At 45.4% G+C, this 12,500-nt stretch overlaps 1 protein-coding gene and 1 non-coding gene across 2 annotated transcripts in view; one reads left to right on the top strand and one right to left on the bottom strand.

Annotated features, from left to right (window-relative positions):
• Positions 1–12,500, top strand: part of LOC110501786 (receptor tyrosine-protein kinase erbB-4) — a 240,751-nt gene that overhangs the window by 127,703 nt on the left and 100,548 nt on the right. The window lies entirely within an intron of this gene.
• trnaa-ugc lies at positions 5,132–5,205 on the bottom strand. Its single transcript has one exon. It is a non-coding gene; the product is annotated as a tRNA-Ala (tRNA).

The raw sequence follows: 12,500 nt of genomic DNA, 5'->3' as shown, positions 1-12,500 counted from the left end.
ATGTGAGATCAATTAAAATGCCTTTTACCACTTGTCTTAGATAATAAGATCAGTAATATGAACTATATGTAAGAAACCAATCTGCTAACGGTCAGATGAGTGTTAGGCACGACACGTGGAACGTCCTGACACGTTGTTAGTGATTCGAACAATGTTGTGTGAATTACTTGGTCTATGTAAATCTTATGAGTGTAGATAGAAGTCATAGCGTTTCACTACTGGGACTGTCTCTACCACAGCAAAGTCTCTTGGCTATGGCACTGAGCTCTGATGCTCTGGGCCTGTATTCATTAAACACCTCAGAGTTCTGATCTGGGATCATTTTTTTTTATTTTAGATTATAATTAATAAGTCAGGGGGATTTGATCCTAGATCAGCACTTCCACTCTGAGAGGCTTTGTGAATACAGGCCCTGGTGTGTCTCATTGCAGAGTCTGGTGGTGATTCTTGTCTCATTAAGATTGATGAGGAGAGTCATGACTGGGTTAGCTGTTAGCCTTTAGCTGTTACCGGCCCACTGCCAAACACACATGCATGCACACTCACACATGCACGAGCACACACACACACACAGGCACACACACACACACAGGCACACACACACACACAGGCACGCACACACACACAGGCACTCACACACACACACACACACACACACACACACACACACACACACACACACACACACACACACACACACACACACACACACACAGACACACGCACACACAGATCCAAACACACACACATAATGCCAACCAGGAAGAGAAGAGTGGGCCATATGCAGAGCCCTGCCTGCCACGTAATTATCTGGTTAAATGTCTAATGAATTAGCTAATTTATGCATTTATTCATCAAGTTATTTATGAGGGAAATTGAAATGTTTTATACTTTGGCCTATGGGGGCCCGGGGCTCAGGTGGCCCTGAGAGTGAGGTTTAGTTTCACCTTGTTAAGTGTAAAGGAAAACCATGGAAGGGATGAGTAGTATGATGGAGTGGAAACCATATTCTGCCTTCCTGAGTTTGTGGCGTATTTTGGTAACAGGATGACAGCACAAACAGCACAAACTGTTACCTAATTTAGTATCTGCACTGTTCTTCAAGGAAATGTGTTTTTTTTTTAAAGTAGTCCTTGTGCATAAAGTTGTATGGTTTGTTTAACTTTGCAATCATTGATTTTAGTTTGATATACATTATACATTGTATATCAAATTATTTCAGCACCATTCTGTTACTGTGGAATTGCCCAGATTCATGGGTTGTACTTCAGTGGCTAGATGTACTTCATTTTAATTTGGGGAGCTACTTACTGTAATCATGGTTGTTCTTTTGAAAAGGTCACACAGTATCTCTTTGGTTGCAACTTCATCAGGGTTAAGAGATATGTCCTGGGTCATGACTGGCTTCTCATTAAAGCTGTGAGAGAAACATGATCATTTAGTTTCATCTGGTTACTGATACAAGAGAAGAACATTGACGGTCAAGAGATATGAATGAGAGTATCCATGCGTTTGATCCTTGTGTTAAACCATTTAGCTATTTAGATCCTGATGCCAATTTTATTTCATTTGTGTCGTAGTTGGAAAGCGTTGTTGTATTGTCAGTGAGGTTGCTTTATTATGTTCAAATATCAGGTAAAAAAAATTACTAACAGTGTATATATTTATTTAATCAGAGGTAGTACTAACAAGTAGAGGTTTGTATGGTCTAGGTGTAGTTGAAGATGAAAGGGAGAAAGAAGAGAGAGAAAAGGAGGAGACCAGGACTCACCTGGATATGAACTCACCTACTGGGTGTTAGGAGAGAGGAGGAGAGGAGGGTAAGGGGGGGTAGTGGGGGTGAGAGGAGGGGAGATGATAGGGGGGAGAGGGGATGGAAGGGGGTGAGGACAATAGAAGAGAGGAAGAGACAATAATAGAGAAGATAAGAGAACAGAAGAGGAGAAGAGACTCCATCTCCAGACTCCTGGTTCTAATACCTTCAGTATCTCCTGTCTGATAATGAGGTTTAGATTGAAGCTCCAAATGATTCAGTATCACAGCTAGTAACTCTCCAGACTAGACATACATGCACACACATACGCACGCACGCACACACACACACACACACACACACACACACACACACACAAACACAAACAGTTCCCCAGCCTGGTTGACTCAAATACACAAAGGCCAGAACCTGGCTATGAATTATAAATGAGTAGAGAAATGGGCAGGGGGTCTTCCTGCCGGGAGAGGAAGTGAGGTGAGGAATACTGATATCCCCAGTAGCTGGGCTCATCCTCATTAGTCAACACCATGGTGTAATCAAACTTACCTCTGTTGTGCAGTTGGTAGAGCATGACTCTTGCAAAGCCAGGTTAGTGGGCCACCTATGAATAACAAATGTACATCACTTTAGATATGTTATGTATTATACCCAGCTTTATATAGGTAGAGGCAAACTAGGGACTATTGTGGGGTTCTCCTCCTGGCCATGGATCCACGAAAACATGAAATCACAGAATCATCACGCGCCATCTACAAAAGGGATTCCTTTGCACCCACACTTCCTTCTCTCTCTCCTGCCCACTATCCCCTTACTTCTTTCCCTCCCTCCCTCTATTCCCCTCCCTCTCTCCTATCCCCCTCCTTCTCTCCCTCCCTCCTCCCTCTATCCCCCTTCTCTCCCTCCCTCCTCCCTCTATCCCCCTCCTCTCCCTCCCTCCTCCCTCTATCCCCCTTCGCTCCCTCTCTCCTCCCTCTATCCACCTCCTTCTCCCCTCCCTCCCTCTATCCCCCTCCCTCCCTCTCTCCCTCCCGCCTCTATCCCCCTCCCTCTCTCCCTCTCTCCTCCCTCCCTCTATCCCCCTCCTTCTCTCCCTCCCTCTTCCCTACATTCCCTCCCTCCCTCCATCTCCCTCCTTCATCCTCCTCTTCTCATCCCGGCTCTCCTCCATGGGATAGATTTGCATGTTTGATCTATGATCTCCCTCCCTCCCTCTTCTCTCAGTGGGTGAGGATCTACATTCTCTGTATGGTGTGAATGGTCCTCTGCCCACCTGCAGCTGTTTGGATAGGGATGATCATTACCGCTCTCTGCAGTCTGTCTGTCTACACACATCACATGCATTTCAATGGACACGGAAACAGGAGTGTGCCCAGCCCTATACCCACGTAGGGGGGATCTCTGCTGGGTATAAGCCTACCAGGTCTGCCCTCGACAGAGGAAAATTATTGGTGTGTTTTTGGGGGCGTTCGAAATAACGTATGATAACACAACTTTACATTCTTAATGGCCTATGTCTCCTGGTTCCTTTTGAAGGGAAAATACTGCATGTAGAACACTGTTTTATGATCCGGTGTAAAAGCAGTTTTGTTCAGTTCTATGAAGCTTTATTGTCCCAAAGCAAGTGTACGAGTCCCTCTGTCCTCCATGTTGTGAGTAATATGACCATACAGAATGGATTTGTACTGCCCACACATATAACACTACAGGCTCAACTTGTTCATTTCTGTAGACTGGGTATTGCAGTTTGACTGCATCACACGAACATGAGCTGGATATTGGTGCTCTCTTCTTCTCTGCTTCTCCCCCTCTGAGTCCCAAATGGCACCCTATTCCCTACATTGTGCACTAAAGGCCCATAGGGCCCTGGTCAAAGAAGTGCAGTATGAAGGGATTGGGACCACAGACCTTCTCTTTTTCTCCCTGTTCTAAGCATGAAGGAAAGATATTAGAAGTGGACAAGATCAAAAGCTTATCAAACAGCTTCAGGGAACTCTGCCTTTACCTAGGATGTGTCCCAATTGACATCCTATTCTCTTTATAGTGCACTACTTTTGACCAGAGCCTATTTGGCTTCAAGTCCTTATACACATAAATGAACAACCCTGCCTGCCGTCTCAGCAGGAAAGAACATCTTCTGTAACTCTTTGTAACTCCCTCTTAGCAGCTCAGCCAAGCAACCCCAGGAGGATGTTATCTGAAATCATTGAAGTACTTCGTAATTTTTAAATTGAATATCCTCTGTATGGAAATAATGAACATTTTGAGTTTTATTCAAAGGTGACGGCAGCTCAGTTTTGGGTCTTTTTGATGATCACAGCTTTGAGGATGAAACTAATTCAGTGGTAATGCACCCAGCTCATAATATGCTGTTAAAGACGGCTTATGATCTTACCCCTGCTAAACCCTCAATATGGCTGCCTCTGTCTCAGGGGGAGAGAAGTAGGTAGTGCTTATAAAGTCAACAGTGGGTACTGGGTACTGATAGCTAGCATGGTTTGCAGTGCTCTCAGGTCATCCTCCTGTTGGATCTCCCTTTAGCTCAGTGTTGGACTCCTCCAAGAGGTCATGAGACCTGGGGATCTGAAGAAAGAGATAATAAAAAAACAACAAGCTGTCTTTGATGGTTCAGCTTTATAATCTGGCACTAGTCAAAACAATATCAAACATTACCTGCTGTCTAGTAAACAGAGCATGGAGACAGACTGACATGCCAGTTGGTGTTCCCACGCCACGGTGAGAATGTTCTAAGAGATAACATCTTAGAGATGTATACCTCCCACATCACTCTGCTCTCCTAGAGATAGAGATAGAAATAGAGATAGAGAGAGAGAGAGAGGCAGAGAGAGAGAGAGAGAGAGAGAGATAGAGATAGAAAGAGAGAGAGGGAGAGAGAGAGGCAGAGACAGACAGACAGACAGACACCTGCTTGTGGAGTAAAACTGACAGTGATGCCAATCTGTCCACTCGGCATCAGTCCCTCATAAACACTTTCTTTACTTTTCTTCAGTCTGGCCTTATAGTTAACCGGCCTGCATGTACAGTAAGTGATGATATCCATATTGCTCTCCCTTTTTAGCCTGTAATTTATAGTTCAAACTTCCTGCCAACATTGTCAGACATTGGTGAAATGACAATGGCTAACAGTGGGCAGGAGTTGCTCTTCATTTGGGCTGTTTTATAATGAGAACAGAGCTATCCCTATGGCCTACTCCTGCAGTCACTCCCACTTCCCCATATTGGCCTCCATAGTTCACATTTCCACCAACATTGGCAACCAAAAGAACATCATCATTTACATTTTAGCAGACACTCTTATGCAGAGCCACTTTCAGTAGTGAGCGCATACATTTTCATACTGGTCCCCAGTGGGAATCAAACCCACAAACCTGGCGTTGCAAGCGCCATGCTCTACCAACTGAGCCATACGGGACCACTAGGCTGTTTTGATACTCTAGGTTGTGGAGGCCAGTCCTGCAACTACAGTCCCCTAGGCTGTGTGTTCAGCTGTCCCTGTCCCCCTGGTCACCGCAGCAGTGTGATGTGTGTGCTCCTGGGGATTATGCATGTGCTGTCATGCAGGAGGTTTTATGACTCTAATCGATCCTCTCGTTCCCAGACCCAGAGAATAGACCTCAGTGGTGCTGCATTGATCCTACTCATTATCCTCCTTCTGCACATAGAGTCACGAACTTCACCTACACCCAGACTAAAAGGTCATAGATATTATTATAGTGAGGGACCAACATTAGTCAGGAGATTTAGCTATGTTTCAACACCTTGTGCTATGAATTTGGCAATGTGACGTTACCATTCTTAACGCTGAACACACACACACACACACACACTCCTTTCTCTTTCTGTGTGATGGTTTTTGGCAAACGTACATCCGGCCCATTTGCATTCCCTTTTGGCTTGTTGGCTGGCACGCATGCCGCCGCTGTGCCATCCCCGCTTTGAACGGGCTCCCAGATGCACTTATTCCTGCACAGTGGTTCGTTTGGGAAACTTAGTTAATTAGTGTGTGTGTGCAACATGGCACTTACAGTGACTAATAGAGTCTCCAGGTACATAGAGGAGAGGAGACTAGAGGAGAGGAGACGAGAGGAGAGGAGACGAGAGGAGAGGAGACTAGAAGAGAGGAGGGGAGACTAGAGGAGAGGAGACTATAGGAGAGGAGAGGAGAGGAGACTAGAGGAGACGAGAGGAGAGGAGACTAGAAGAGAGGAGGGGAGACTAGAGGAGAGGAGACTATAGGAGAGGAGAGAAGAGGAGACTAGAGGAGAGGAGACTAGACGAGAGGAGGGGAGACTAGAGGAGAGGAGAGAAGAGGAGACTAGAGGAGATGAGAGGAGAGGAGACTAGAAGAGAGGAGGGGAGACTAGAGGAGAGGAGACTAGAGGAGACGAGAGGAGAGGAGACTAGAAGAGAGGAGGGGAGACTAGAGGAGAGGAGACTATAGGAGAGGAGAGAAGAGGAGACTAGAGGAGAGGAGACTAGACGAGAGGAGGGGAGACTAGAGGAGAGGAGAGAAGAGGAGACTAGAGGAGATGAGAGGAGAGGAGACTAGAAGAGAGGAGGGGAGACTAGAGGAGAGGAGAGAAGAGGAGACTAGAGGAGAGGAGACTAGAAGAGAGGAGGGGAGACTAGAGGAGAGGAGACTAGAGGAGACGAGAGGAGAGGAGACTAGAAGAGAGGAGGGGAGACTATAGGAGAGGAGAGAAGAGGAGTCTAGAGGAGAGGAGACTGTATAATGGCGCCAGAGAGGATGGCAGCCGTATTATTGGCTCTTAACCAACTTTGCTATTTTCGCATTGTTTTTTTCCGCATTGTTTGTAACCTATTTTGTACATAATGTTGCTGCTACCATCGATTATGACCGAAAAGAGCTTCTGGACATCAGAACAGCGATTACTCACCTTGAATTGGACGCAACAATCACTGGAAAATAAATGGGACGAACTAAAAGCACGTAGATCCTGCCAACGGGACATAAAAACTATAATATCTTATTATTTCCCGAGTGAATATCATACCGCTGGCTGGTTATACACTTTTTCGTCAGGATAGAACAGCAGCCTCTGGTAAGACAAGGTGTGGCGGTCTATCTATATCTATGCACAACATTTGGTCCACAATATCTAAGGAAGTCTTGAGGTTTTGCTTCCTTGAGGTAGAGTATCTCATGATAAGCTGTAGACCACACTATCTATCTAGAGTGTTTTCATCTGTATTTCTCGTAGCTGTCTACATACCACCACAGACCGATGCTGGCACTAAGACTGCACTCAATGAGCTGTATACCGCCATAAGCAAACAGGAAAACATGCAGAGGTGACACTCCTTGTGGCCAGGGACTTTAATGCAGGGAAACGTACATCTGTTTTTCCACATTTCTATCAGCATGTTAAATGTGCAACCAGGGGGGGGGGGGGGGGGGGGGGGTGGAACTCTAGACCATCTTTACTCCACACACAGAGACGTGTACAGAGTTCTCACTCACCCTCCATTTGGAAAATCTGACCATAATTCTATCCTCCTGATTCCTGCTTACAAGCAAATATTCAAGCAGGAAGCACCAGTGACTCGGTCAATAAAAAAGTGGTCAGATGAAGCAGATGCTAAGCTACAGGACTGTTTTGCTAGCACAGTCTGGGATGTTCCGGGACTCTTCTGATGGCATTGGAGCACACCACATCAATCACTGGCTTCATCAATAAGTGCATCGATGACGACGTCCTCACAGTGACTGTACGTACATACCCCAACCAGAAGCGATGGATTACAGGCAACATCCGCACTGTGCTAAAGGGTAGAGCTGCCACTTTCAAGGTGTGGGACTCCAACCCGGAAGCTTATATGAAGCCCCGCTATGCCCTCCGATGGACCATCAAACAGGCAAAGCGCCAATACAGGACTAAGATCGAATCATACTTCAACGGCTCCGACGCTCGTCGGATATGGCAGAGCTTGCAAACTATTACAGACTACAAAGGGGAGCACAGCCGAGAGCTGCCCAGTGACACGAGCCTACCAGCCAAGCTAAATTACTTCTATGCTCGCTTCGAGGCAAATAACACTGAAACATGCATGAGAGCATCAGCTGTTTCGGACGACTGTGTGATCACGCTCTCCGCAGCCGATGTCAGTAAGACCGTTAAACAGGTCAACATTCACAAGGCTGCTGGGCCAGACGGATTACTAGGACGTGTACTCTGAGCATGCACTGACCAACTGGCAAGTGTCTTCACTGACATTTTCAACCTCTCCCTGTCTGAGTCTGTAATACCAACATGTTTCAAGCAGACCACCATAGTCCCTTTGACAAAGAACACTAAGGTAACTTGCCTAAATGACTATTGACCCGTAGCACACACATCTGTAGCCATGAAGTGCTTTGAATGGTTCACATCAACACCATTATCCCAGAAACCCTAGAGCCACTCCAATTTGCATACCACCTCAACAGATCCACAGATGATGCAATCTATATTGCATTTCATGCTGCCCTTTCCCACCTGGACAAAATGAACACCTATGTGAGAATGCTGTTCATTGACTACAGCTCAGAGTTCAACACCATAGTTCTTTCAAAGTTCATCGCTATGTTAATAACCCTGGGACAAAACACCTCCCTCTGCAACTGGATCCTGGACTTCTTTATGGGTTGCCCCCAGGTGGTAAGGGTAGGTAACAACACATCCGCCACGCTGATCCTCAACACGGGGTCCTCTCAGGGGTGTGTGCTCAGTCCCATCCTGTACTCCCTGTTCATTCATGACTGAAAATTGTCAAAGACATCTACAATAGTCATAGACCAGTCTCTCTGCTACTGCACGGCAAGCGGTACCGGACTGCCAAGTCTACGTCCAAAAGTCTTCAAAACAGCTTCTACCTCCAAGTCATAAGACTGCTGAACAATTAATACAATTATTGCCCCCCCCCCACACCTCTTCTATGCTACTGTTACTCTCTGTTATTATCTATGCAAAGTCACTTTAATAACTCTACTTACATGTACATATTACCCCCGCACATTGACTCTGTACCGGTGCCCACTGTATATAGCCTCATTATTGTTATTTTACTGCTTCTCTTTAATTCATTGTTACTTTTATTTTTTTCAACTTTTTTACGTTTTTTTCTTAAAACTGCATTGTTGGTTAAGGGCTTGTAAGTAAGCATTTCACTGTAATGTCTACACCTGTTGTATTGGGCGTATGTGAGAAATATAAATTGATTTGATTTGATTTGTCTATAGGAGAAGAGACTAGAGGAGAACTATATGAGAGGAGTCTATAGGAGAGGAGAGCAGACTAGAGGAGACGGAGAGGAGAGGAGACTATAGGAGAGGAGACTCAATGAGAGGAGTCTATAGGAGAGGAGACTGTAGGAGAGGAGATGAGACTATAGGAGAGGAGAGGTGAGGAGAGGAGACTAGATGAGAGGAGACTATAGGAGAGGAGACTCTAGGAGAGGAGACTAGAGGAGATGAGTCTATAGGAGAGGAGAGCAGACTAGGGGAGACGGAGAGGAGAGGAGACGGAGATGAGAGGAGACTATAGGAGAGGAGACTCAATGAGAAGAGTCTATAGGAGAGGAGAGGAGACTAGAGAAGAGGAGACTGTAGGAGAGGAGAGGAGACTAGAGGAGAGGAGACTATAGGAGAGGAGAGGTGAGGACAGGAGACTAGAGGAGAGGAGACTATAGGTGAGGAGACTAAGAGAGGAGAGGAGACTATAGAAGATGAAAGAAGACTATAGGAGATGAGACTAGAGGAGAGGAGACTGTAGGAGAGGAGAGGGAGACGGAGAGGGAGAGGAGACTAGAGGGAGAGCTCCTCTGTGCTTTCTGAATGAGAGCAACAGAGAAAGAGTCACACAGCGGACACTTTAATGGTTTCAAGTTCCACTGCGCATTAAGGATGTACATCTTCATTATTCAGCAACAGTTTGGGATTCCTAATGGCGCTTTTCTCATCCCCACTGATCTGAAATGTACCAATATTTCACTTCAAATCTAATTTGCTCTTATGCTTGTCATACAAGCTTTTCATTCATATTGGTGGTGGAAGATCAATTGTTTGGCCTGTTGCTCTCTTGATGTCTTGATTCTATTGGATTGACCAGGTTATATAGTGCATTCGGAAAGTATTCAGACCCCTTGACTTTTTTCTCCCATTATTCTCTGTAGATCCTCTTAAGCCCTCTTGGAAGGTGAACCTTCACCCCAGTCTGAGGTCTTGAGCACTCTGGAGCAGGTTTTCATCCAGGTTTTCATCTCTGTACTTTGCTCCGTTTATCTTTCCCTCGATCCTGACTGGTCTCCCAGTTCCTGCCACTAAAAAACATCCCCACAGCGTGATGCTGCCACCACCATGCTTCACCGTAGGGATGGTGCCAGGTTTCCTCCCGAAGTAATGCTTGGCATTCAGACCAAAGAGTTCAATCTTAGTTTCATCAGACCAGAGAATCTTGTTTCTCATGGTCTGTGTGTCCTTTAGGTGCCTTTTGGCAAACTCCTCGTGGGCTGTCATATGTCTTTTACTGAGGAGTGGCTTCCGTCTGGCCACTTTATAAACGCCTGATTAGTGGAGTGCCGCAGAGATGTTGTCCTTCTGGAAGGTTCTCCCATCTCCACAGAGGAACTCTGGTGCTATGTCAGAGTGACCATAGGGTTCTTGGTCACCTCCCTGACCAATGCCCTTCTCTTAGAGCGGCCAGCTCTAAGAAGCTTTTTGGCGGTTCCAAACTTCTTCCATTTAAGAATTATGAAGGCAACTGTTCTTGGGGATCTTCAATGCTGTAGAAATAGTTTGGTACACTTCCCCAAATCTGTGCCTTGACACAATCCTGTCTCGGAGCTCTACTGACAATTCCTTCGAGCTCATTGCTTTGTTTTTGCTCTGATATGCACTGTCAACTGTGGGACATTATATAGACAGGTGTGTGCCTTTCCAAATCATATCCAATCAATTGAATTTACCACAGGTGGACTCCAATCAAGTTGTAGAAACATCTCAAGAATGGTCCATAGAAACTGGATGCACCTGAGCACAATTTTAAGTCTCAATACTTATGTAAATGAGGTGTTTCTGTTTTTTAGTTTTTATAAATTAGCAAAAACGTATAAAAATCCATTTGAATCCATTTTAGAATAAGGCTGTAACAATATGTGGAAAAGGTCAAGGGGTCTGAATACTTTCTGAATGCACTGTATGTGGTGTTCTGGACCACATTCTGATGTTCTGACTATAGTAGGTTTAGCATTGAATGGCGTCTTTACAGTTAGAGTTGTTGGTCATTTAGTCAAGTGATATTTGGTAGTGTTTCCCTAACAATTATGTTCATATAGGGGACTGTAAGTAAGTAAGAACCCGGTTAAATTGGATCCTGTAACAAGAGATGAGTTTGTGTGATTACAACGTACCATCTCACAGGTGATGATCTTTACAATGTGACAGCTGTTCTTGATGAGTTTGCTCAGGAGTTTGTGCCAGCTATTTAATCTGTGGGTGTTGTACCTAGTTGTTGTTGTTATACCCTCAAATCAGAGATGCACTCACTGTATTCCTTTCAACCATTGAGCGTCAAGAGAGCAAGTGTAAATGTTTTTCGGGCCAGTAATAATGTGTTTTGCCATTGGACAAAAGCCATAGCTTGTTTAGCGCTAGGAGCTAAGAGCTGCCTTTGGCATCAGGTAGTAAGGGTAAGAGAGGAGCCTACAGCTTGTCTAACCTCAACTTAGGACAGAAACACCCCGGGGGATGTCTGTGCTTTTTCTACACTGTAATCAACAGCATGATACTGTGTAAACTGAATACAGTAGATTACCATAGGCTACACTGTAAAATATCATACATTTCTGTAATTTCAACAGTAATACACTCTAGAATGCACAGTAAAATACCATAAATGTGTTTTACAGTATTTATTATGGTGCATTGGAGAGAAATGTTATGGGCGGGGAAATAGTCTATGTCTCATTAACATATTTTAAGGTGTGGCTTGTAAGAGGCTATATTTGTTGCACCCGTGAGTGAGAATGTTGTATTACCACAGAATACGGTAATATACTCTATTTGAGGAATTCTACAAACCTTCATTTACTCGCCAATTGTCGTCAGTAATTTACTGTAAATGTCAGAGGAAATGTTTTACAGTGTAGCTGTGCCCTGCCCTGCCTTGCCCTACTCTGCTCCGCTCCACTCTGCTCTACTGTACTCTGCTCTACAGCTTTTATGCCCTTCTCAAAGCAAAGCGGCTTCGGGCCTATAGCCCGGGAGAAAGGCAGGGGGGAGGTTTACAAGCAGCTTCACATGACTGGTGTAATGACTTAAGTGCTCCCATCCATGGGGGATAAAAACTCTCCTTTCAAAAGGCCACCATGGGGATCAGTTTAGCCAGTGCACCACCTCCACCTCCCATCCATTAACCCCTCTCTACCCACCGGGAGGCTCAGGTCCTGGGCAGAAGAGGAGACTTGGGGGTGAGGGGGTAGTGCGGGGGCTGCTGGGACAAACACACACACACACACATTGCTTCCCACCACTAGCTCCACAGATCAATAGGATCCTGGACATACTGAGGCTAGCCATCAATCAGCAGCAGCACTGAGGCTAATTTATGCCCATGCTCAGCCGATCAATCCACACCGGGGCACTGGGGTGTGAAATTCAAATTATTATTACAGCCAGCCAGTTCCATTATCAGGGAATGGAGAAGGAAGG

This window comes from Oncorhynchus mykiss, chromosome 22 (assembly GCF_013265735.2).
Source record: "Oncorhynchus mykiss isolate Arlee chromosome 22, USDA_OmykA_1.1, whole genome shotgun sequence".
Lineage (NCBI taxonomy): Eukaryota > Metazoa > Chordata > Actinopteri > Salmoniformes > Salmonidae > Oncorhynchus > Oncorhynchus mykiss.
The sequence above is the reverse complement of the archived record's forward strand: the minus strand, read 5'-3'. Positions and strand labels throughout refer to the sequence as shown.